The sequence below is a fragment of the Anas acuta genome, chromosome Z (genome assembly GCF_963932015.1).
Source record: "Anas acuta chromosome Z, bAnaAcu1.1, whole genome shotgun sequence".
Taxonomy (NCBI): domain Eukaryota; kingdom Metazoa; phylum Chordata; class Aves; order Anseriformes; family Anatidae; genus Anas; species Anas acuta.
This window is the reverse complement of record NC_089017.1, coordinates 1,731,372-1,756,616: the sequence shown is the minus strand read 5'-3', so window position 1 is coordinate 1,756,616 and position 25,245 is coordinate 1,731,372. Positions and strand designations below refer to the sequence as shown.

The following is a 25,245-nucleotide window of genomic DNA, read 5'->3' as shown; positions in this document are numbered from 1 at the left end:
TTTGTTTTAAGTTATCTAGATTTAGAAAAGTATAAGCTAAGTCAGCTGAAGCTTACTGTCAGGTAACATAGGATAAGGAAACTGGTAACAGAAGGAGACTTCTTCCTTAGAATTAAGTGTTAAAAGAATATTAACCAAGGATATGCAAAATGAAACTGCTCTTGGAAAAGAGACAGACTGGAGATCTTTGGCTTCTAATATCAGTAGCGTAGGCGGATACCACATCACCAGCTGAGATGCACGTATATGTCTACATCTATATGGGTATGTATGTTTGTGCACATTCTGAACTAAAGGGGAATATTGAAACACAAGAATAATGTAGATGTTTTCCCAAATTAGACTTCTCTAGACTACAGAATGAGATGAGCTGATAAGAGTAGACGTCACAGTGTTGCAAGCACCTAAACTTTAATCTACCAACCCGTGTCTGATCACATATCTTAGAAAGCAGACTGATAAGCAGGCATACATAAATCAAGGTTCAGAGGAGGATGTTTTATGTAATGAATCACAGAATGTATTTATGTAATGAATGCACAGAATCTTAAACATTATGAAAGGCAGCCCAAACACCAAAACACTTAAGCAGTAGCTTACTTAGAAATATGCGTGCAAACATTTTAAATCTGAAAGTTTCAAGGTCCCTCCTGTATGAACATGAATGTTTCATTGAGACTTCCTTGGGAGTATATGATTAAAGTTTAGCATGTGTTTAACCTTTACCGAGCAACAATAGAGCCAACAGAACTCTGAGTTCAAAATCCTCTCCATTGGAAGGTAACTTATTTCATTTTTTTTATTCTTATTTTTTTCAAAGATGAAAAAGGGAGAAAAGAAAGAATGGGGAAAAAATGACATTGTAACGTTTCTTCTTCATTTTTCCATTTTTTCCTTCTTTGTTTCTTCTTCCTTGTTTCTTCTTCCTTGTCATCCTCCTGTCCCCAAGCAAACAAATTAGCAAACTATTTTGTTTGCTAATTGTTTTTTTTTTTTTTTTTTTTTTTTTTCTAATTTGGGAAGGAAGACAAAATAGAAGAGAAAAAAAAACATAGAAGAAAACATAGAAGAGAAGGGGGAAAGGAAGGTTGAAGCTTTAAAGAATATATATATTATTTTCTTATGAAGCTTGATAATTTATTTAAATGAATTAAAATGACAATTCACTCAAGAACAAACAAACAAACAAAACAAAACAAACAAACAAACAAAATCTTCCTCTTTGGAAAGTATTTTATGATATCTTATTTCCCCTACCTCTGTCTCTTACATTCCTTTAATGCAACACCATTTTCAACTACCACTACATATTTTGTTCTGTCTATAATATTCTAGACTGTTTGAATCAGTGAAAATTCAGCGAAATGCAGAAATATTTCTGTGCACTTCATTTCTAATACTATAATACTGTGCTTTCAACAAGCTTCTGTTCAGATGATCTGTTTCTTGTGCTCTGCTAATTATAGTCTTGGTTTCAGAAAGGAAAAAACATCCCATTTGCTAAAATAAACATTGATTTAATTTCCCTTGTTAAATTTAGGCCATTCCCCACTTTAAAACTTGTCAGTGATTTTACATTCACTCCTCTGATGTAAAATCATCAGCTACTGATTTTGCATCTGTCTTTTATCTGCTGCTGCTGAGCTAACCTCAGCTACTGGCATATTGTTCCGAATTAGGATTTCTCCCGCGATGACAGCTGCTGATAGAATTGAGACAGGCTGATACGACACCTCCAGCTCACTCGCTACTGCAGACACTGCAAAGAAGCAATTGTTGAACAACAGTTGCAAAACATTAGCACAAAATATCCCTGTACCACAAGCAGGGGAAGATGATCTTTCTTTGACTGCATTTTCTCATGAGTCTTGTCTCTGGAACCCTAATGCAAAGTCATTAAATAAAATGTAAACCTCCTGGGTGAGATTCATCTGCCCAAATGTAGCTGTTGACATCTGAGCCAGTCACTTGAGGCACTGTAATCAATGGAGAATCAAGCACATTTAAGGTACAATTCATCTAATCCTAAGGTGCAAGTCAAAAATAGGTCATTGAATTGTGCCCTAAATGTTCTTATTACTCTTTATTAATAGAAAGGAAGACTGAAGTATGGACTTCCTTATATTTCTACTCTACAGACACTCAACACAAGGTAAAATGATTCCCACCCTGAGGCCTGGCCCTCGAGTGGGCTCAGCTGAAGTGAAAGCTGATCAGTAATTAAAGCTCATTGCAGGACTGCATCAGAGATAAATACTTTGAATGAGAGAGGATGAACATCCATAAGGTTCTTGTGGATTGTCTTGTAATGCTGTTACTTATAGGCAATGATTTACTACAGTAGGTTCTAATAGATGGCAAATGGTAGTACTGTTAGAAACATTGCTTAAGAGTTCAGAGAAAGTGGTTTGTTCAAAGAGATCTGAAGCTATTGAGCCAATTAAGAATTTACAGACTTCTCATACGCTTTATGAAGGTAGGAAGGCTGCTAAGACTTTTTTAATGATTATACATTTACAAAGAGAATGTGCTTTAATGTTTAATGTAGATGCCTTAGAATGAATTGGAAAACGAGAAAAAAAAAATCACATGAATGTATTTTCCCCTTTTCCTGTGATTTTTTTTAATAAAATGTGAATTACTAGTATTTAAAAAAAAAAAAAAAAAAAAAGAAAAATATAGGTGACTTCATTTACCCCTAAGTTTGGCACAGATTCAAGTCGTTATGGCTGCGCATTTTTCTCTCTCTACCTAAAAGGGTAGATGAAGTGGAAACAGTTGACTGGGAGTATCGTCTAGTACAATTAACCTCCTTTTTTATCTCTTTTCTGTGAAAAGAAATCTTAGAAATGTTGCTTTCTGAGATTAATAGAAGTATATATTCTTGTAGTGCCTATGCATTTGCATGTGTATTACAATTTGTATATCAGAGTTATTTAAAATAATTATTTCTTTTTATGTGATTGAAACTCATCCCAATTCAACAGGCCAAATAAAGATTTATCTCTTTCCTAAAACTTTAATTACTTATACTTTCCTTGATTTGGACTATTCTTTCATAAAGAAGAGATCTTAAAATGAGAAGAAAGAGAAAAGAGAAGAAAATGAGTGAGATACTTTCTGTTCTGTTTAATAGAATTTGTTTAAAGAAATCCTATAAATATGTAAACTTCCTATAAAGGGATAGGAAAAAAAAAAAAAACAACAAAAAAACAACAAAAAAAAAACACAGAGAGAAACATCAGCTAAATTCCCTTCCTAAGGAGGGCACACTTTCCTGTTCCATTAACTCTTGCACAAGCTAAGTGCAGCTTCAGCATCTGAGCTGAGAGATGATCAGTGCCATGTGCTAACTGACTCTGACACTCAGATATTTAGGGCAGCTGTCAACCAACACAACTTTCTTTTATGCTTCTTTGCAGAATTAATTAGCAGAAGGAGAGCCCTTAATACGCATACATGTATTCTTGCCAAGATGAACTTGGAAGGAATCTTATTCTACTCTCTACTACTGCCTATTCCCAGCAAAGCTCTAGAGGAGATAAACGAGCAAGTTCTTCTCAAGCTATCTGCAACCTGTTATCAGTGGATATAAGTCAGGAGTTATGAGAGGTAACACACATAAAAAGTCTTTGAGTGCAATGAAAATTGGCCAGTTTGGAAATAGCTGACTTCATAAATTCATGCAATTAGCTATTTCTATGAATTGCATTGAGAATACAGCTACTTACTGTAGGCTTTCACTTCAGATGTGCATGTGAGTTAAAACTTGAACTCTGCTTTGTGGCTTCCTAAACTTAGGAAGTACTGCAGAGGTTCAGAAATCAGATGGTAATTCTGTGCCTGGAGGTGAGGCTCAGGTGGATTGTCACCTGTCTCCATTTCATTCAGGCGGACTGAACTCCCTTGAGAATTTCCAAGGACTGACCCTCTGTTCCCCTTGTGGCTAATCTTTGGAATTTCAAAAGTCTTTCTCAATATTTCAGTGACTTCTTTCTTTTTTATCTCATCCATAAGCCAGTGGGCAGTGAAAAAGGAAAGGTGAAACCTATCCAAGAAGGGTTAATAGAACTTTCTGAAGTTCAGAGATGTTGAAACTTGAATTGCATTGAATTTGGTGCAGACGTTCAGAGCAATTTTCATTTTATCTAAACTGGTGACTAAACTGACTGATTCAGACAGTCTGGCTTTTACTGGAATTGCTTCACTGCTGTCTCATTTTATCTGAATGGGTCTGCATTCCTCTTGTTTTTTCAGACACATTCAATGTGGTTTTAGTTCATCTGTATTTTAGCCATCCTCCACTGGCTCAGTAGTATTTCAACCTTGCTTTCTTCTCCTGAATCCTTTTTTTTTTTTTTTTTTTTTTGTGGGCGGACATTGTCTGGAAATATTTCCAGAACTAAGTAGTCAAGGAAATGGGGAAAAAAGTCTTGTCTTCTGAGAGATTCAGAAAACAGTTGCTGCCGTGGTCAAACATGACTTAAGACAGCTACAGTCAGACTCACTTCACTTTAGCTGTTCAAAAGTTATATGCTACATCAAATCTAGGGTTCCTTGATAGTAAAAGCAGAGAGATCACCATTTCTGTATAGTCGTTAATTTGATCTAGTTTAATTTGGTCATAACAGTAGTTTAGGTTAGGTATATAACTCTTAGCCAATATTAAAATAAATTAATCCAATGTCACAAATAGGAAGACACACAGGCATTCCAATTCTTTCCTCCTGTTCTCCCCCTCACCACTCTCCTCCCCAAAAAAAAACAACAAACAAACAAACAAAAAAAAACGTGTTTGACTTAGCTCATTATTCTAGTAGTCCATTTTTCTCTTTTCTTTTCTTTTCTTTTTTTTTTTTTTTAAACTGTGCCTACCTGGTGTTATTTTAATAAAACTCTTGATAAACTTTATTCTGAAGGTCTTGCAGTAGTTAATGATGTAGTTCTTATATTCCTGTTCTTTTGGCCTTGTTGCTTTAAAGCACAGTCCTCAATGCAATCATGTCAGAAAAAGGAAAACATATGATCAACTACCCATGACCCTTAGGATTTGACAATGTCACAAATGTTGAGTAGCTGATTTTAACTGCCCTTCCCTCTCCCCCTCTCACCACACACTTTCCCTAAATGTGTGGGTACTTGGTGTTACTTAGCTCCCGATTTTATTTTATTTTTTTTTCTTTGCCTCCTCAATTTCCATGCCTAATGAGCCTGAGCTGAGTTAATAATGGATGTAATAAGTAATGACTCATTGTTTTGGGGCCTGTGTGTCTCTGTGTGCAATGCAAGTGGAAGCCAGGGCTCCGATGCTATTTGTTCTGCCATGTCACTTGCCGCCAAGCAATGCCACTCATCAATAAAAGGCAAGATGACGGATGAGTTCATTTAATGGAATTCCTCCGAGTGAGCTGCAGCCACTGCTCTTCAGTAGGCTCGGTCTTTGAGTCTCTCTTTCTCTCTCTTTCAGTCCCTCTTCCCCCTCCCATTTTTTTTTTTTAAATATTCAGGACAGTTGGAAAGCACGGCTGGCTGAGAGGGCTGCCATTTGTGCCAGCAGCTCCTTCTGCTCTTAACAACTGCTATCCTAAATCAAATCAAGAGCTTTGAGCAGGGAGATTAAATCAGCACCACCTGATAGCAGCATCGCATGGTGTTTGTGCATCTTGCTTTCCCCTCTGTCCCTTCCGCTCTCCCCTCTCAATAGTTAGGGTGGGTGTGGAGAGAGGCTGGCTAAACATCTGAGGAGAACAGGGTTTTAAGTGTTCTCAATATGGCCCGGTACATGCTGAATAGCTAAACCAAACCCATTCCTTTGGAAGAGTATCAGGGTCTGTCCTCATGCTTAATCTACAGACTCACAGGTTTCCAAAGCCAGATTAGCTAATCAGGTTATTATTTCAGTTTTCACATGCATGCATCTGCTCGGAAGAATAAATGTTTTCCTGCCTCCCCCCCCTCCCCCTCCCTCCCAAGCTTCTTCCACCTGCTGCTTCTTCTGCTTTGCCTTCACTTATTTGTAACTCTAAAGGTCTGATTGTGGTATTATTTAGTGGAATCAATGTCCAGTAAAGTTTTTGCAGGCGCAAAATGACACTGGACTTGATCCTCAGTTTGGGAGAAAGAGAAGAAATTAACATAGATATACATATTAACAGATCTGTGATTTCATTGAGTTCAGCAAGTTGTGACTAAAATATGTCAGAGTAGGAGAAATAGTTGTGTTTTACTTAAAACACACCACAAAACGCACATCTAACTTCATTGCCTAAGACCATGTATTTTAATACAAAATACTGTTTTTCCAGACTATGAATTATTGAGCAGGAAATGAAATTCTTCCATTCCTAATGAGATCAATAAGGATAAAACTAATCTCACAAGTTCTCCTGCTTTCTGAAAACTAACCTGGTACTGAAATAAGGAAGTTGCTAGAACAAGAATAGGTTAAAATCTTGTCTATTTACTGCAATGAGAGTTTAGGGTTCCCAATACCCTGCTGAGTTGCCTTTGCATCTTGAGTACATAATTACATAGGTATAATGGTATGTGTGTACATATTAAAAAAAGTAATACTAAATTTATTTAAAGTTCCAGGCAGATTTCCAGCTGGTGTGCCAATCCGTGTTGTGTGTTGTTATTATTATTATTTTTACTTAAGAGTTATGATATGCTTATACTACACCTTGGGGTATATTTTGAAGGGAAATCTCAGTGTTTTCAACACTGGATTTTTTTTTTTTTTTAAAGTACTCTTCTTATGGTATTAGGAGTCACTTCACAGAAGGCCAGAGAGAGAAAGAAAGATGTGCTGCAAGGGGAACAGACATGCAGATGCAAAATGAAATCTGCTACTGTTGAAGATTTTGCAGGGTGGGAGGAAAATATAATTATGACATAAGTGTGTTGTAAAAGTGTATGCTACTTCTGGTTAAAAAAGATTATATTAAACTTCAAGAGAGTCCTCTGTCCTTTGGACACCTAAACAACTGTAACTTCAGCAATTTTCTTATACCAACTTTTTTTTACAGTGTCAAAAATCTGGGGGAGAGAAATGATGACCAAATATCACAATCAGCTAAGGAGAACTAAAGAGGAAGAGAAAATAGAAAGTTTTAAAACAAACTTGACACTATATGGGAAGTTGTTACGGAGAATAAATTGTAAGTATAACCTATCATTCACTTACGGGGAAAAAGGTTAAGGATACTTGGGAGGGGAGAGGGTAATGCAAAAGAACACTCTAATGGAAGAAAACATATTTTTTTTCTGTGTGTAGTGTCTCTAAGAATGCTAATTAATACCTGTTCTCTCAAGCAGCCAGCATGGGAGTTTGCTTTTATATTTCCTAGAGCATGAGTGCACACTAGTCTCAATTAAAATGCATTTGAAAAGACTAGGTTTTTGAGAAGGGTATATATAGACAGCTAAACAGGGAATAAAGGAGGATATTAAATATCCCATAGAGTAAAAGTGTATTAAATAACCTATATAGTAATATACAAAAAGTATATTAAAAAGCCTATGGAGTACAGACAGCCAAGAAACAGATTAACAGAGCATTACATTTTATTGTTGAGCACAAATGTTCCATTCCTTTCTCTGAGCTCCTAATCAGCATTTTTCATTATTTCCCTTCCCCTGTATTTGGCTCCTGTGCCTCAGTGCCCATAGCAACACTTCCAGTAGCGTTAAAAACTAGATACTGCAACCACGTTCCCAGGCACAGAGCTTTGCCAAGGCCTACATTTGATCCAGCTAGGAGCACATGCCTGCTCGGTGGTACAAGGTCATAATAATAATTCTCCCTTCAGGGGCAAACAGTCTTAGGAATGATCCCCCACTATTCTCCCCTACTATCTTGGCTCATTCTGATCTCAGTTGTTATTAAGCTCGTTTTATGATGCAGTCAGAGCAGCTTGTTTACTTACAGAAATGGTTATTCAGAAAGTGGATGCCTACAATGAGAGCAGAAGTCTGTGTGTGTGTGCATGTGCGCATGTGGTGCATCTAGGGAGAGAAAAATGGCTTGTTTTAGGGACACATCATTCCTTTGAACAACCCCCATATCCCCCCCCCAGAAAAAAAGTGAGCCTCAATAGGCTATGCTTTGTTTTGTTCCATTTGTACCTTGCCCTGGTTTTCTCCCTATAGTGTCTAATGTACATTTCAATGGATGGGAATGATGACAGAAGACATCTGCAGTCCCTTGAGGCATGGTAGCAATACCTGGAAATGCTTTCAGTACTAAGTATTCTGAAGAGAAAAGTAATGCTCTTTTTATTTTTTTTTCCCCATTCACCTCTTACACCAAGACTGGGATTTCAATTTTTTTTTTTTTTTTTGGTGGGGGGGGGAAGAGGGAGAGAAGCGTATTTTCTTGTACCTTATCAGCAGATTCACCCCTCACCTTTACTTTCAAAATTGTTCATGGATGGGCTCTCCACATACTGAAGTCTGGAGAGAACTTTCAGTTTGTTGCATGAAAAAACATGGCTAACAGGAAAAACTTGGTTTTGTTGGACTGAGTGTGGGGAAATGGGAAGTAAGTGGACGCTCTTGGCAGGAAAGTCAACAGAAGGGCAATTAGATGTTTTTGTAGTTAACTAGAAGAAAGGGAGAGATGAGTGGATCGTTCTTGTATTTCACTCAAACTAAACATTTAATTATTGCATAGATGGCAAAAGAAATCATTCACAGTAGGATATTTGCATTATTTGAGCCAGAGAACTACAAAGATTTCTCAAGACCTCCATGCAGTGACTGATGATAGGAAGAAGATGGGAATCTTTATAGTAAATGTATCAGAGCTAGTGACAAATCCTAGTATTAAGACATCTAAAAAAATATTCTAGTGCAGTTTTAAATGATTAAGTGCAAAATGACTTTACACTAGGGCAACTACATTGACTTCAGTGGTGTGGTTAATAGTTAGCAGAGAAGTAATGTTTAGTTTAATGAATAATTTTACATTGATTTACACCAGGAAGGAGCTGCACTGGAGGGAGTGAAGCTATGCACACAGCATTGGATGAACAAAAGCTGAGGCCTATCCCCAACAATTTTTATTTCTGCCTTCATATCAGAACTGTATCAAATGTATTTCTGGTCTACTTATCCTTCCACGAAGACACAATGTGCCACCTCTGTGTTCTATTTCACTGTTCAGGTAGGACTCTTCTATTACAAGGACAGTAAAATATTTACTTTGAGAGTTAACATGATGTGGGTACTTGTACCTGAGGGAGGAAGAATTCTCCTTCATCAAAACTGTACCCTAAAATTCATGAAAAAACTTAAATTATGTAGATTTTATGGAAACAAGGACTACATTTCATCTTCACAAATGGAAGCTACATCATGCTATGTCTATAGTGTGTATTTGACTCAGATCTGAGTCTGTATAGTACACTAATGACATCCAAGAAAAATGTTACATATTGACAATACTGACAATTAACAAGATATTGAAAATCTCTGATGTGCTTATGAACTTGATCTCTGAACTTCTGGTTATTTAGTCTTTCCTACTTGAAACTACGGGTTGATATCTCCAAAGCTTCTTTTCTATTCTGATAATGAAGTGGCTAACAAAGTTACTTACAGTTCAGTATGTGGAGCAGCAACTAACACTTTTCCTGGTACTAACACTATTCCTCCCCAACTTCACACGTGGGAGGTATGAGGTTCCCTTCCAGATAAGACAAGGACATACAGAGTGATTCATTCTCTGATCCAACCTCTAACTCCATTCTTCCACATACTTGCTGTTCTGAATAAATCCAAGTGAGGAGGGAAACCTGCTTAGTTAGACCATGGCTACAAACAATGGTAGTCCCAGCTGCTGCAATGGAACTTGTACCAGTTTCAACAACTGGAGACATTAAACCATCAGTGTGCAATGCACAAAGAGGAAATATCAGGTGAGTGGCACCAAGACCTAGGAAGCAATTCATTTCAGTAGTACAGTACTTTGAGGTGCATAACTGATGCAGATAGTTTCAGAATATATGAAATTAAGGTCTGCATGTATCTTGATTTGGATTTAATAGTCTCTGAGCTTGTTCACCTAGTCAGAGTTCAGTAGCAAATCTAGGCCAAAACTGCAATGCAGACTGTCAGTTAGTTGTTTCCCAGGTCTCGGGAGGGAGAAATCAGTCTCCTCCTGAACTCATTTCTGGCACTTCTCTGTAGAACAACTCATGAACTCAGATTTTTATTTTTTTATTTTTTCCTGTGTTTTATTATACTAAATTGCATCATTTCAGTTAAACATTTGTTATAACTTAAACGGAATAGCCACACAAGGCCCTATTCATGCACCTGTAATATTTTGCATGCATCTGTATTTGCAGTTAAACATGTAAAGTAGGACAAAGTCATGGATTATTTCTCAGTCCTTGAGATGAGAGAGGCTGGGATGGACAGAGCTGGTAGGAGGAGGGCACTGCTGGGTGTTCTTCAAATGACTTCTGCATATTCCGGGTAGTCTTGAAGATTCTGAGAAATCACAATCACAGTGACTGATGATTGTGTACAGCCAAAATAACCATCTTTTGTTCAGTATGTGCTCTTATTTCAGCCCCTATCCCACAAGATTTTACTGAGGCAGGTTAGCTCAAAGTAGCACAGCAGTTCTTGATCTCTCTGTTAAGACAACTCAGCTTTTTAAAGCACATATACAATTTTGACAAATGTGTATCATAGTTTATTCCTGTCTTATTCTTTCATATCTTCTGTATTAACAGATGTGTGTGCATATGCATGCACACACATTGAGTTTGTCCAGGTTATTGAACTGTAAGATTCTTTGGAGCCACTTTGGTAGTCTGGTGCATGACACCAGTCCTGCACTTTTGAACAAATAGAATGCCATCTCTGCTTTCTATGTTAACAGAAAACTTGTACAGCATTTCTCATGTTTCTCTAATAGCCCTAATAATCAAACACTGGACCTCAAAAAGCTCTGCTGTTATTTCACATTTCTTCTAACTTATTTTTAAGAAAAAACACTTTCCTTGTTAATATGACAATATCACACTGAATTCCAACCTATTATACTTGTGATATTACAGTTCTTAACCATACTGTAGCTTTTTTCCAGTTTCTTCTAGATACATGGTTCATAACATCTGTTATATACTTGAGTCCATTTATATCTTCCTGTACTTTAAATGTGTATCTTATTCTTGACTACAAATTCCCACTTAAAACTTTTGTTTATTAGCAATTGTCGTTCAGAAGAAAACAGGATGTGATCTGAACAACTAAGAAGAGTTGGAAGGTCATTACCTAAGTTGTTGTTGACCCAGGGGGATCATATTTGGAAGACAAGGACATCCTGTTCTACCATTGATATTCCTTCATTGACTTTTTCAGAGCCCAGTGTTTATTCTAGCTCTGCAATGTGCCTCCACAAACACAGATGAAAGCTAATGGAGTGAATTTCCCTAGTTTCACCATCATCTTGTTTTTCATAGTTGTATGGCCATGTTCATACAACTGATTGCATGACCAATTCAAAGAATTTAAACATTCATCAAGCACATCAGGTAATAAAATAAGAGCATTGAATGCAAGTAAATTGACTCCTTTAAGATTTAGTTAGCTATATGTTCATAAGATATATGAATTTAATCACTGAGCAAATAAGAAACAAACCTACATGTATGTGAAGAATTTTATGCACAATTTATTTCCTACTAACTCTCCACTTCTCTGCTTCTGGAGAAACTAACAAACAGAAAAATCACAAGCCCTACCCTAGAAAAGCTGAAACCTTGCAATCTGTTTGGAGTTTATTCCCACCTTTCCTCGTTCTTTGCTCTGCTTTATGTGATGTACTGTTCATTCCTACCACCTCTTTATAGCTGTTTTGTTAAAGTTCATACCACAAAGACCTGTAAAGGAAATTTACGACTCTTGGGGTTTCAGCAAATTCTAAATAACCATAACATGTTACCATGCTTCATAACCATGAAGCATTAATTAAAGACACTGGAGTCTAAGTTATAACAGAGATGCTGACATTTAAGCCCCTTGCACCATGTAAATTAAAAATGGTATGACAAACAGTGAGTAATTTGATGGTCAGAGGTTCATAATAGATACCTTAATATCTTTGTCATGAAAAAGAGTCTGTCCTTGGTTTAACCCATGCTGAACAGCCCAGGGGTCTGGTTCATAAAGCATGACACTGCCTAAATATTTTCACAATAATTTATATATTGGTCTGGGAATAGCATAGAACATACTTGAGACTAAACAAACAAGCAGGAAATTTGTGAACTGAATGTGTTAATGCAAAGATAAATTCACTGTTATCCATGTATCTGCATGATAGTGCAGATTTTAAGGAATCCACTGATCCATCATCACTTATAAAACTCACAATTCACAAAAACTTACAAACTGTCACTTATAAAACACACAATTCACATTTAATTGATTATTAGGTAAGTAAGTTAGCATGAGTCACATGCTAACTTACTGTTTCTGGGCATATTAAAGAGAAGATGCCCCTGCCTTAATCTACCTACACCAGAAAAGGCAACACATAGAGGAAGTAGGCTAGTCTTCATTATATATTTTTTCATACTGTGTAACATAAATGATCAGTGCTATGATCCTTATGTTCACATAAGATGTAGCTTAGTATATCCAAAGAAACTGTTGGATTTCTGTTGAGTCATGTAATAAGATTCATTTAACTAGTGCAGACACTTGTATGTGAGCTGGGCACAGTAGAGTCATTCAGGTGCATGCACTGGTTAATAGGTTAAGAAAGAAAAATAATGTTAGAGCATTGCAGACACTCCTGCTGACATCACACTGCATAATTACAACTTTTGGTCTTGGTTGTAAATATTGTAAAAGTCTCCCTAGGAAAAAAAACAACAAACACTGTTCCCCCATTCCCAAGAAATTAAAACAGTAGGCCATTTCAAAGAAGAATTAAAAAAAAAAAAAAAAAAAAAAAAAAAAAAGGATGAAAAGGATGAGAGTGTTTTAAGAGGCATTTCTTTTAGCTTGCATGATATAGCATCTGGACTTGACTCTGCTTTTAACAATGACTGAATGTTAGAGAATCCATAAAGGAATCCATTTGTGCGCTTTGATATTCTGGATGCTTACCCAAAGAACTTCTTGGAAACTTGCTTCATGAAGTAATTCTTTTGAGTCATTATTTCAGTTAGCAACTGTATGTCAACCTGTTTTGCAAGTGTTGTGAGATCAAGTGGCATCACACAACAGGAAGTTAGGTTCACCTGATTACTACTTGGTTTCACCTGTGCCCACACATACACTTGTTCTAACAGTGTTTTATCAAAGTCAGAGGTATATATGGTAACAATCCTTTTATTTTGAACCAGACTTTCAAGTTCTTGCCAAGAAGGTTGCAAATACTCTGAGAGGCTATTTCCGTCTTCAGTGGGAGGTGGGGCAATAATGACTGAATCTAACTGAGCAACCCCAAGAGCTGAACATGCCATATCAACTGCATCTCTGATGAAGAGTTTGATCCAATGATGAAAAGTTTTGCTGATACTTTCAACTCATCCCTTTCTTTATGATTCACTTTTTCTATGGCTTGAGCTACAGTACATTCTGGAACCTCCACTATTTCCTGGTTCAGATCTTGTCCTATCTTTAAGCTCCATTCAGTCAGTGTTTTCTGAATGCAGTCCCCCCACTCCTCGCTGGGGGTGGCTGGGCACTTCTTGTGGCCACAGCCCCGGTTGAGCAGGTTGCCAGTCTGCAGGTTGAGGGTGAGTCAACACCAGGGTCGGGCGGCTGAGGTTGCTCATGCCTCATGGGCCTGCACGCCACCCATTACTGGCCCCGGCCCTTGAGCATCTGAGGTCACTAGCCCTGTTCAGCCAGAAAAGAGGAGGCTGAGGGGAGACTTCATTGCAGCCTACAGATTCCTCATGAGGGGTAGTAGAGGGGCAGGTGCCGATCTATTCTCTTTAGTGACCAGTATTTCTCTATTCTCTGTAGGGACCCACAGAAATGGTGTCAAGCAACAGGGGATGTTCAGGCTGGACAGGAAAAGGTTCTTCTCTGACAGCATTGTTGTGCACTGGAACAGGGTCCCCAGGGGAGTAGTCACGGCACCAAGCCTGTCAGAGTTAAAGAAGCATATGTGCACTCAGGCACATGGTGTCATAGAGCAGACTAGATGAACAGAATAAATTAACTAACCATTCAGTGGATAAAGAATTGGCAAGATGGTCACATTCAAAGAGTTGTTCTCAATGTCCAGGCAGAGACCGGTGAATATGAGCCAGTGATGTGTGCTTGCAGCCCAGAAAATGAACCATATCCTGGGCTGCATCAAAAGAGGTGTAGCTAGCATGTTGAAGGAGGTGATTCTTCTCCCTTCATCACACTCACAAGGCTCCAGCTGGAATTCTGGGACCCCCAACATAAGAAAGACATGGACCTGTTAGAGTGGGTCCGGAGCAGGGCCTTGAGGATAATCAGAGGGCTGGAGCACCTCTTCTATAAAGAAAGGCTGAGAAAGTTGAGGTTGTTTAGCCTGGAGAAGAGAAAGCTCCAGGGAGACCTTATTGTAGTCTTCCAGTACTTAAAGGGGGCCTACAGAAAAGCTGGGAAGAGACTTTTTACAAGGGCATGTAGTAACAGGACAAGGGGTAATGGTTTTAAACTAAACCAGGCAAGATTTAGGTTAAATATAAGAAGAAGAAATTCTTCACTATGAAGCTGATAAGGTACTGGAAAGGCTGGCTAGAGAAGTTGCGGATGCACCATCCCTGGAAGTGTTCAAGTCCAGGTTGGATGGGACTTTGGGCAGCCTGGTCAATTGGAAGGTGTCCCTGCCTTGGGGATTTGGAACTAAATGATCTTTAATGTCCCTCCCAACTCAAACCATTCTGTGATTCTATGAGTCACAGAACAATTAAGGTTGGAAAGGACCTCATGAGTTCCTCAAGTCCAACTTCATAATAAAGCCAAATTACCTTCGATTAGGTTGCTCAGGGGTTTCTGTACAAAAGCCTATAAGTACTGATTTCTTTCTATTTCTATTTGATGAAGGAGGTGGCTAAGGTAAAGAGTCTGAATGGTAAATGTCTGTTAGAAGAGGCAAGTACTGCATGTTATAGACCATGTATATATTCCTATTCTCCTGCAATTAACAGCTGAAATGGGGGATATAAGGGAATCTAAGTTATCTAACTTCTCTTCATATTTTCAGTGAAGTAGCAATCAGGAACAGTATATTAACCATGGGGCAGTAATATTCCAAAATATCAGTCCCAATTGTTTACAATAGCAGAAGTATGCTTTTAACTGCATATCTAATAGCTACTTAAGTTGAAATTATCTTCAAAGATATAGTTAAATATTTTGTTCCAACATGAAAGCTTGTGACACGTGCAAGAGATATACCCAGATCACCTATGTGTCCCTCTAGGAAGAGGAAAACCTGCAGAGCAATTATACCACTCCAGGTTTGATAATCTGCTAATGGTTCTGCTATTTTTTCGCTGCTGAGCTGGGCCAGCATCCTATGAAGACTTTTTCTGCTGCAGAATCTTAAGATGTAAATGGAAAACAAGGAGGTAAGCAGAGGCTGGCTTGAAAACTTGTTAGGAGTTCTTCACCTTTACCTCAGATTTGTTCCATCACTTTCCTTGCATATCCTTCCTGCTTTGTGCTGCTATTTAATATCCCACTAGTTGTGTAATTTTAGCTTCCAAATTGAATAAGATGTTCCCTCCAGTGGAACCCTCACCTTGATAAATTGCCAAATAGTAATTATTATTCCTTCCAGAGCCTGAGATATGGAATCATGGCTGTAATTTCCAAGGCCTGAGAGCTGAGAAATTTATGCTATGCTTCTCTCCATCGAAGTTTTCATCTGAGATCATATTTCAAGCCCTTTCCTTTGATGATATGATTAAGATAATTCCTTTATGAAGTTCAAGCCTCTGTGAGATATTCAAGAAGGAACCTGATAGTTCTTAAGCTTCGTTTGCTTCCCCTATGAATATCAGCAGTGGATGAAGGAAAAAAGCAGAGATAGGATGCCTGACAGTTTCAAATGCTCCTAATTTTTTAATGTTAATTATTATGGTAACATCTGCTGGCCTCAAATATGGGGCCTCTATTCTTGTGAGTGCTATATAAAACTAAAGGAAGAGACCTCTTTTTTTTTTTTTTCCCTCAGCAATCCTGTCTATAGCAAGATATATAGATATATTATTAGCTTGTTTGCTTTTTTATTTATTTTTTTATCAGATGCTGATGTGAAACTTAGTGAGATTCACTTGTTGAGAAGATTACTCAAACTCTGTGCCAAATTCAATAGTACTTGTACTTAATACCCTTTCTGAGAAAGTAGAATAGGATAAATATTGTAATACACATAATCTGCATTTTCCCATAGCATATATACCCCTGGATATGTAAAGTAAAATTTACACTTTATTCAGATAGGACAATACTGTATTATTTTGGTATTCCTCATCCAAAGACATCAACTAGATTAAGAAAAAGAGTTATGTTATCCCAGTTTTACAAATGTAAACGGGCATCTAACAAGATGTAGCTGAAGATATAGAGGAAGCCTAGTCTAAGTTAAAAAAAAAAAAAAAAAAAAAAAGTGACTAATGAGATTTTAAATACCTATTTGCCTATAACATCTGTGTTTAGTAGCAATGTAGTGTCTGCATCAGAGTTATCTCATTTACCTTTAAATATTAACAGGTGACTTTCAACCTTTAGTCCTCCTGAACAATAATTTTAGTTGCCAGGTTTTTACTGTGGAATCCAGAGAATGCAATGACAGACCTCTGTCTAATGGTATACCTAGCCCATCTACATCAGTCACTGGCAGTCTCAGGAGGACAGCAAGAAACTCTCTAATAGAGGTTTGTGGAATAGACAGACCACACAGACTTACTCTAACCCTTCCAGCTACTGATTGGGTATGCCCTGAACTGGAAGGTTTACTTTCTGGTTTATGTGTGTACTTCATATATGAAGTATATATGAAGTGTATATGAAGTACTTCCTTCAATACTTTTGAATATTCTCATATGTTTAAGCTCCTTTGGTGTCCTCAAGCTACAGTGTAAGGATTTAGACTAAATTAGCCAAGATGCTACTGTCCTGCGGACACGAGCATGTCCCATATAGGTGTTTCCTCATGAGCATAAAACATACTTGGATTTAAAAACTATTTTACTATTGAATTGGGTAGGGGCTACATCCATTCCTATTACCTCCAAATATATGCCCAAATATTATTTCTACAAGAAAACACTTAAAAACTCATTCCATCTGTGATGGAGGAGATAAAACATCTCTTTATTATATGTTTGATGTTCAATTTAGGGGGTAAAAAAGTGGCTTGCTGTGTTAAATCCTAATCTAAATAATAAGTATATTAAAGCTTTCTTCTGTTATGATCCTGTTTTATAGGCTCATTGTTCATGGCATGTCCTTATTGCTCATGTACGTGACAGATGAACATACCATAGCCTCCACTATCTCCATAAATTGTGATTACAGATTGAAATATGATATGGCTCATTATTTATTTGTAGCTTTAAAATTTTCTCAAGGATATTTTTTCCTTCTTTGGAGTTACTTTGTTTTAATGATGATGAAAGGCTGTACAAAAACACATAAGCAATCCAAAGTCCTTTATTTTACCATGTAATGGGCTGAGGTGTACCATACTGTCCCTTCTCCAATAAGCAGTATTTCCTGGTGCAGAGTAATCTCAGTAAGTCATTACTTTGCTCATTGTTTAGGCTTCAAATCATCAAAGCATTTAAACACACACTTAACTTTAGTGCCTGATTAATTGCCACTGGAATAGGATTTAAGCACTTGCTTAAAATTAAGTGGGTGTTTACATGCTTTGCTAAATAAGGATAAAATGCTAAACTGAAATCATATTTGTGTCTGAGTGGAGATTGTTCCCAAGTTTACTAAGAAAACAGTTTTGGTGGTTTGTTTGTTTGTTTGTTTCAGGATCCAAAAAAAAAAATCTTAATAGCATAAAAAGAATGCAATGGATTTTGCTCTCCACTGACACAATATGAAGTTTTGTGAAAATATCCAAACAGAAAAATCTTTTATTTTCTGTTAGATTATTGGTTGCGAAGACAAATCAAAACCTGCTCTCTCCCTTTCCTTATGACCTCACAACATCCTGAAGTCTTTCTTGAGGAATTCTTCTCCTAACTTGTCATAGATTCCTTAAATTTTGAAGCCCTTTTGGACATTTCTATCACTGTCTGCATAGCTCTGGACACCTGACTGCAAACTCTGCATTCATTTTGGGACCTGCATCTTCCACTTTCCAATCCCTCTAACTATCTGCACTTGGTAGTTGATTCATCATCCAATGCCACCAAAGGTTACATTGTAATAACATTGGTGAGTCTTTGGGCAATTCTGGAAAATTTCTTGGTTCAGTCCCATCTTCTCAGACTATCCATTAGATGCAAACACTTGCTGCCATTAGATGCAAACAGCTGGAGATGTTAAGGTCAGTGGCAAATTTCTGCAAGATTTGTTAAGGCCCATGTTTCCGTTGAAGGTGTCTGCTACTTTAACAGACTAGTAGTGGAGTTGGGGAATCAGGAAAGGGAGCACGCAATTACAATCTTTGCTTCCCATTTCCTTTTTCAGTGTATTAGACTGTATTTGGAAATATTTTTAACTAATATTCTTAGGACATGTTAGTAGGCATTTTCATTGATCAGTATTTACTAATTATATAAATTTGGTGGGACAGGAAAAACAAAACATTATTTATGATTCCTGCTATTTTGGTTGCTGTCAGTATTGCCAGAAAGAGAAAGCTTTTTTTCTCTCTCACCCTGCCTTACATTCTTTCTCCCTCTTCTGTCCTTCAAGAAAATTGTCCTTTTATTTATTTTTGCACTATCCAAGAGTGGCAGCTGATTTTGAAGTGTCAGACTGTTTTTTTGTTTGTTTGTTTGTTTTTGTTTTGTTTTGTTTTTTGGATGTTACCATTTATTGCAAAGAGGATAAAATCAATGTGACATTTCCAGAACAATGATGGATGAAAATGATGAGTGGTCTTTAAACGCAGAAGGCTAATTTTTAAAAATGTCACTAGTGTACTATTTCAGAGTTTGTCAAAGATAAAACAATAAAAGTTATAGATATGAAAACTAATAATATTTCACTGGGTAAGCTACAGATAAGCAGACAGTACAGTATACAAGTTCTATATGCTTCTAAATATAATATGATAGAAATGCTGCAGAAAGGACAGCATTAAATATAGTTACTTTGGGTTATTTGATTAGATCTTCGTTTATGAAGACCTTGATTTCTAAGGCTATGACCTTGCAATCAGTTGTTCTAGGAAGGACCACTGGGCTGGCATTTTACACTATGGAGAATTCACGTGGACTCAAGGGATTGATCTGATGGCCAGGTTTTATGAGTTGCCTGAACAACACAGTTATTGTGCTTTTCAAGCTATTAGTGTGTCACAGTGTGAGTTTCAGATGCTGAAATTTGTTCCTTACTCTGAACAGGTACTGCTTCTGATAAACAACCTCCCTTTGTGGCTTGTTACCTACAGTAACCCATGCACATAAAGCAGAGGAGACTCTTGATACCCTGCAGCTCCAACAGACTTTAACAACAGCTTGTGTGTGCGTATTATTACTATTTAATTCCTAGTTATTTCATTTACAAGTCATGGATGAAAATCTAGTCCTGAAGGCAGAGACCTTCCCCATTTGATGTTATTGGTGAAGCCATGTGAAATTATTCAACAGTATCAGCTCTGTTCTTAAGTTAACGTTCACAGGCAGAAAGATGGTGTGATTCAGTCATCCAAATCTGGCACAAGCACTTCAATGAATAGGAGGAGTACAGGGAAGCAAGAAGTAAGCATGAAAATAATTAACCCACATTTGATAAATAGAGAAATAGGAATATCTAAAATGTTATGCACCCACAGAAGGGGAATTAATACACATTTGCCAACTACTGGACATGAAAAGAATCTGGTGACCTAGGTCTCTAGTGACTTTGGCTAAATTGTCATAGTTAATTTACATGCCAAAAGGTGTTTTATTACCAAAACTAAGGGGTCTGTGAAATGTCAGTAAATAAAATTTAAAGATCTCTAAGAAATTTAACTTATATTTGAATGTGTCTCTATCTCAATAGTGTATTTATGTAGTTATTGCCCAACTGGTGTAGTTTACAAGTAGCTGAAAAGCAGATGTCAGTATTTACCATATTTACCATGCTCAAATAGATGCCTTGTTTTGCAGTTGTGAAGTATTGAAGTTTAAAAACAAAACAAACAAACAAACAAACAAAAAACAAAAACAAAACAAAAAAAAAAGAAAAAAAGGAGGAAAAATCACACAGCAGCTTAAGCTTGATGTTGGTTTTATAACCTCATTTGGTGGAAAAATAACTTCACAGTTTAACTGCAGATTAAATCTGATCTGATTCAGCTCTAATCATCTCATTAGAGGCAAATGAACATAAATTGTGAATCAACTTGGAAAGAAGGGTGTTGGAAGATTTATGATAACTCCTCCCATCACTACACTAGACTCAAACATTAACCAAAATACTGGAAAAAAAAAAAGGATACAGTAAGCACCTGTTTAAGGCCTTGTTTATCATTGTTCAGCTCTATAAAGACACGGTCTGACTTGAGAGTTGATGAACAAATTAGTCTTTCAATTAAAGAACTGAAAAAATGATGAATTCAAAGGTTGGTCTCATGTTTCTAATGATCATGTTCAAAAACGGCTGTGAGAAGTCATACAGCTATGTTTAAGTAACTATTTGCTGGTACTAAATTTAAATCTGTGCAATATTTGCATCCAGTTCTGGCCCACTGAAAGTCACCTAAAATGTTTCTAGATGTTCACTTATCTGTATAAATGTGTTTCACATATTTTCCATTAGTGGAAACCTTTGAACAGCACATAAATGAGACACTGGGATGGTCTATATCTATATTTCAAACCAAAAGGTGAATGTTAAAACAATGGAATGTTAAAATGGAATGTTAAAAAGGAATGTTAAAACTTCCTTCCTCTAGCCTCATTTCTGTGTATTGGAAATAAATTTGGTATATATATTGGTATATTTAAGTATTTATACTTGTTATATAAAAGTATTTAATGTTATCTCATATATAGATTTCTCTTTCTTGGTCCACTTCAAATCTTTACTTCAGCTTATGCAAGAAAATATGTGTTTAGAAATATTTTCAAAGGAAAAAAATCTCTGTAGAGGTAATGTAACTTTTTTTCATACTTTTAGTAAGTCATATACTTGTACTTTGTAGTCACATGTACTTATTACATGGGGATGTGCCTTTTCTATTCACAAACACCTGTTCATATGAGATATTTTGCTTGCCTTTAGTCCTACCAGAAATTTTACAGATGGCTAAGGAGAGTAGTTGCATAGGAATCCCTGATTAATCTTTGTAGGCCTAATATGAAGAAGAAAATACAAGAAATTCCAAATCCAAAAAAAATCCAAGATTACAAGAAATCTTCAGGAATATGATTCACTAGACAGAGTGGGGAAGTTGTAAGGGGTGGAGTATACAGGGGACAGACCAAAACTTCAGAAAATAAATGCTAGTAGTTGCTGTCAGTCTGCATGTACCATATGGGAAATGATGTCTATGCATCAACCACGATTGGGAGAATATGAAAAGAGGAACCTTGACACAGTTGTAGTTATATTGCTACATGTAGTATTGTGCTTTTAATCATAGAAAGGTCAGGACTTCCCAATTACGCACACGTCGAACCTGTTTTTTTTTTTTTTTTTTTTTTTTTTTTAATATATGGATAACAGCAATAGCAGCAACCTAATTTTTCCTGTCTTTCTGTGGTAATAGAAATTGATAAGTCCTTTTTGCTGCTATTTCACATAAAATAAAATAAAATAAAATAAAATAAATAAAATAAAATAAAAAGTCAGCCATAGGTAGCCACTGGGGTGAGGGTGGGGATTTGAATTGTTTAATTAAGTTAATTAATTTTAAATTAAATTTAAGTTATAGTAGGCAATATATATATATATATATATATATATATACTGAAACAAAGAAAAGAGGACTTTCTCAAATAAAAAGTGATGAGAATCCTCAGCTACTACTTCTACTACTGCTAACGACACCTACGCTGTTTATAATTTGACATCAATGTTCTATTTGTGCAGCATGAATGACTTCTGCAATCTCCAGAAACTCACCGGAGATACTGTATATCTTTGGAATGTAGCCCTCTGAAATATTTAAAAATATTTGACTTTGAAAATGACATTCAATTTTATTTGTAATATAGACCAGAGGATAAATATTTATATATATTCTATTTCATATCAAAAATGAGAATTCAGCAGCCTACAGTTCATTGGATTTTAGTATGTGAATTATCATTTTGATTGTGATTTTACAGTTTACAGCATTCCAATAAAAATACGCCTGCCTTACAAAACAGTCTTCATGTTGAATTATTTGCCCAAGGAAAAACAAAAACAAAACAAAAAAACTACATATTTTGATCAATAAAAAGCAGGGTTCTTAAGGTCAGAAAGAACCTTTGTGTTCCCAAATTAATAAGAAAGACATTCGTTTCAGCAGGACTGGACATCTTAAAAGACTGTCTCTAGTGCCCCTTAGAGACCTCAGTTTCGGGCTGGCTTGATGTCCTAATTGAATTGCCTTTGTTGTAGAGTATAAAAAAGCCTCAGAGAGTTTTCCAGACAGAGAGAAAGAGGTGGGTGAAGGGAATCCAAGATACCTGCTCAATAAACAGTAATGATTTTACTCCAAACTGGGGGGCAAATCATTGACCTCTGGTGATATGACCTCTCAGTAATGAATCGTTTTTGTGGGCATTATAATAATATTTAACAAAAAGGTATCACCTAGCTCTTCTCACCATGTCTCAAAGCTCCTTATAAAATTTGCCTCACCACCCCTGCTATGCAGGAAAGATTTAAACATGTATACTCCAGACATCATTACACATAGACACATGTACATGAGTCATCTACATATGTGTTCTGTATTTTGAAATTGTATATTCACAGGGAATTAAGGAAGTGATCGTTTTTTATAATTGTTCTTCCTGCTATCCTCCATCTTAGTAGTGTACTTTTACATAGTCCAGTTCTTTAGTCCTTAATTTTGCCTTCAACAACTTTAGAGATAGTTTCAAAGATGAAAAAAGCAATTTCAGCACTGGTAGGTGATAAGGTAGTGAGCACGATGGGAGTTTGGGGTTGGGGATTAGGAAAAACTCTTTCCATGGCACTAGAACAGGGCTCCACAAGGAAGTTATGAAATCTCCATCTTCAGTGGCTTTCAACACTTGGCTAGATGAAGCTATGTCTGATCTCATAAAAAAAGTGTTATTTTTAACCAGAATGTTAATGGAGATAACCTCCAGAGGTCATCTTTTAACCAACCTTTCTATGACTCTACATTCTTCCCAAGTAACCCCCTATTCTATCTCATAGGACTTTTCTCTGTCACTGGTAGCCTCACCACTTCTGTTATGGTGCTAATCCACTCTCCTCTGTGCCTGTTTCAGCCATCTGTATGATGAAAGGGAGTAAGCACCTGCGCACACCAAGCTATTTCAGCCACAAAACACACCATGGCATGCTACAAGCATATTGGCTTGCAAAACAGATGCATTAGCAACAGCACCACACCTGCCCATTGCTGAGGCAAATCAGCATGTTGTGAATATCTCTCTAGATCTAACTATTAAAATCTAGCCACCACCAGGTTAGTGGAAAGGGCCACCAAGATATGAATAAGAAGTAATAAAAAGATGGGTTACATTTTGTCATGACAGGGCTATGCCTGCTAACCAAAATATCTGGAGCTCTTATGCAAGGAAACGAGTTTGCATGGGTTTGGAGCCTGAATTAAAAGAACATTTTATAGCACAGAATGCAAATAATCAGGTAATTTACTCTGTAGCTGTACAGTAATTGCAGTGTAATTAGAATAATTGCATTTTACCTGCAGGACATGCACTTATGGCATGTTGTATTTGCATTAAATATTCAACATATACGTTCCAGACCAATTCATCTTTGCTGTAGCTCTGTTCTGAATTCAGTGGATATACTACAGGGATGAATTTGGCTCTCTGTATCTTAACTTGTATAAGTTGTGATTCTCATGGAAATTTCCATTTTGCAGAAGAAGAATTTTTAAGGGAGTTTGATGGATTTGGTGGTGAAAACTTGCATAGCCCGGGAGCAGTTCACCCATGTCAAAGTTTAAGTTAAACTCATCTGAATAACAGACAAACAAAGTGTACAACACTCACATAACCATTCACTGCAGTGAGCAATCAAGCAGCTCACTTCTGGCAGTAGTCTCACACATACTTTAGGGTCAAGCCAAGGCCTAAACTCCAGCAGCTTTGTGCTACTGAGAGAGTGAAAAGCAACCTAAAAAGCTGCCTGAAAGGAGTAGATGTAAATGCCGCACCCCCCCATTGCAAGAGTGGCACAAGTCTGATACACTTGGATCTCCTCCACATGCCCACTTCCCTTGGCATAAGGACAGGAAGATGCCATGCCAGAAACAGCAAGGGGTAAGAGAGAGCATGTGGGAGGAAGGATGAGTCAGTGTTTAGCACAGTAATTTGGAACTCTGCAGACCTGGGTTCAAACCTAATTGCAGGCAGGTGAGAAATACCCACCTGTTATAAGAGTCTGTTATAAGACTCTCTTATGAGTCTAAACATTCTATATTTTATATAATGATCTTGAAGTCTAAGAAAAAGAACCAGCAGTCCAAGCAGTGAGCTAATCAGTAAGAGAAAGGCATAATTTCAGCAGCATACCCCCACACATATAATGTGTTTAAAGATAGATAGGGCTCTCCCAGATGTAGAAACTCTTCTTTCAACAAAATACCACCTTGTTCTTTGGAGTAAGGAATAAAAGCAGTGCTTTTCCACTTATTTTTTGTACTCTAGTTGCTCATTTAAAGCATTTAAAAGATAAAGAAGAATCTGGATACTCAGAGGTTAACAGGGTTGAGATTAGAATAAAACACAGCAAAGCCCATGGCCCATGTGCTTCTTATCTGCACAGTTAGCCTAGCTTCAGGTAGGGCTCAAAGAAGCTGCCCTGTGTTCAAGAAGCCAAGCAGTAATATCTAATGATATACTAGTCCATGTTATATTGGGGCTCCTAATAATCATA

The 25,245-nt window shown here is 36.9% G+C and overlaps 1 long non-coding RNA gene and 1 pseudogene across 2 annotated transcripts; one reads left to right on the top strand and one right to left on the bottom strand.

The window, feature by feature from the left end:
• Positions 1-2,280: 2,280 nt before the first annotated feature.
• LOC137848481 (uncharacterized) lies at positions 2,281-7,238 on the top strand. 2 transcript variants are annotated; one of them, XR_011091379.1, is made up of 3 exons: positions 2,281-2,476; positions 3,423-3,612; positions 7,029-7,238. It is a non-coding gene; the product is annotated as an uncharacterized lncRNA (long non-coding RNA). The 2 variants fall into 2 exon arrangements; XR_011091380.1 differs by lacking the exon at positions 7,029-7,238 and adding an exon at positions 3,892-4,792.
• Positions 7,239-13,005: 5,767 nt separating this feature from the next.
• On the bottom strand, positions 13,006-13,765 carry LOC137848168 (glutamate--cysteine ligase regulatory subunit pseudogene; annotated as a pseudogene).
• Positions 13,766-25,245: the final 11,480 nt, after the last annotated feature.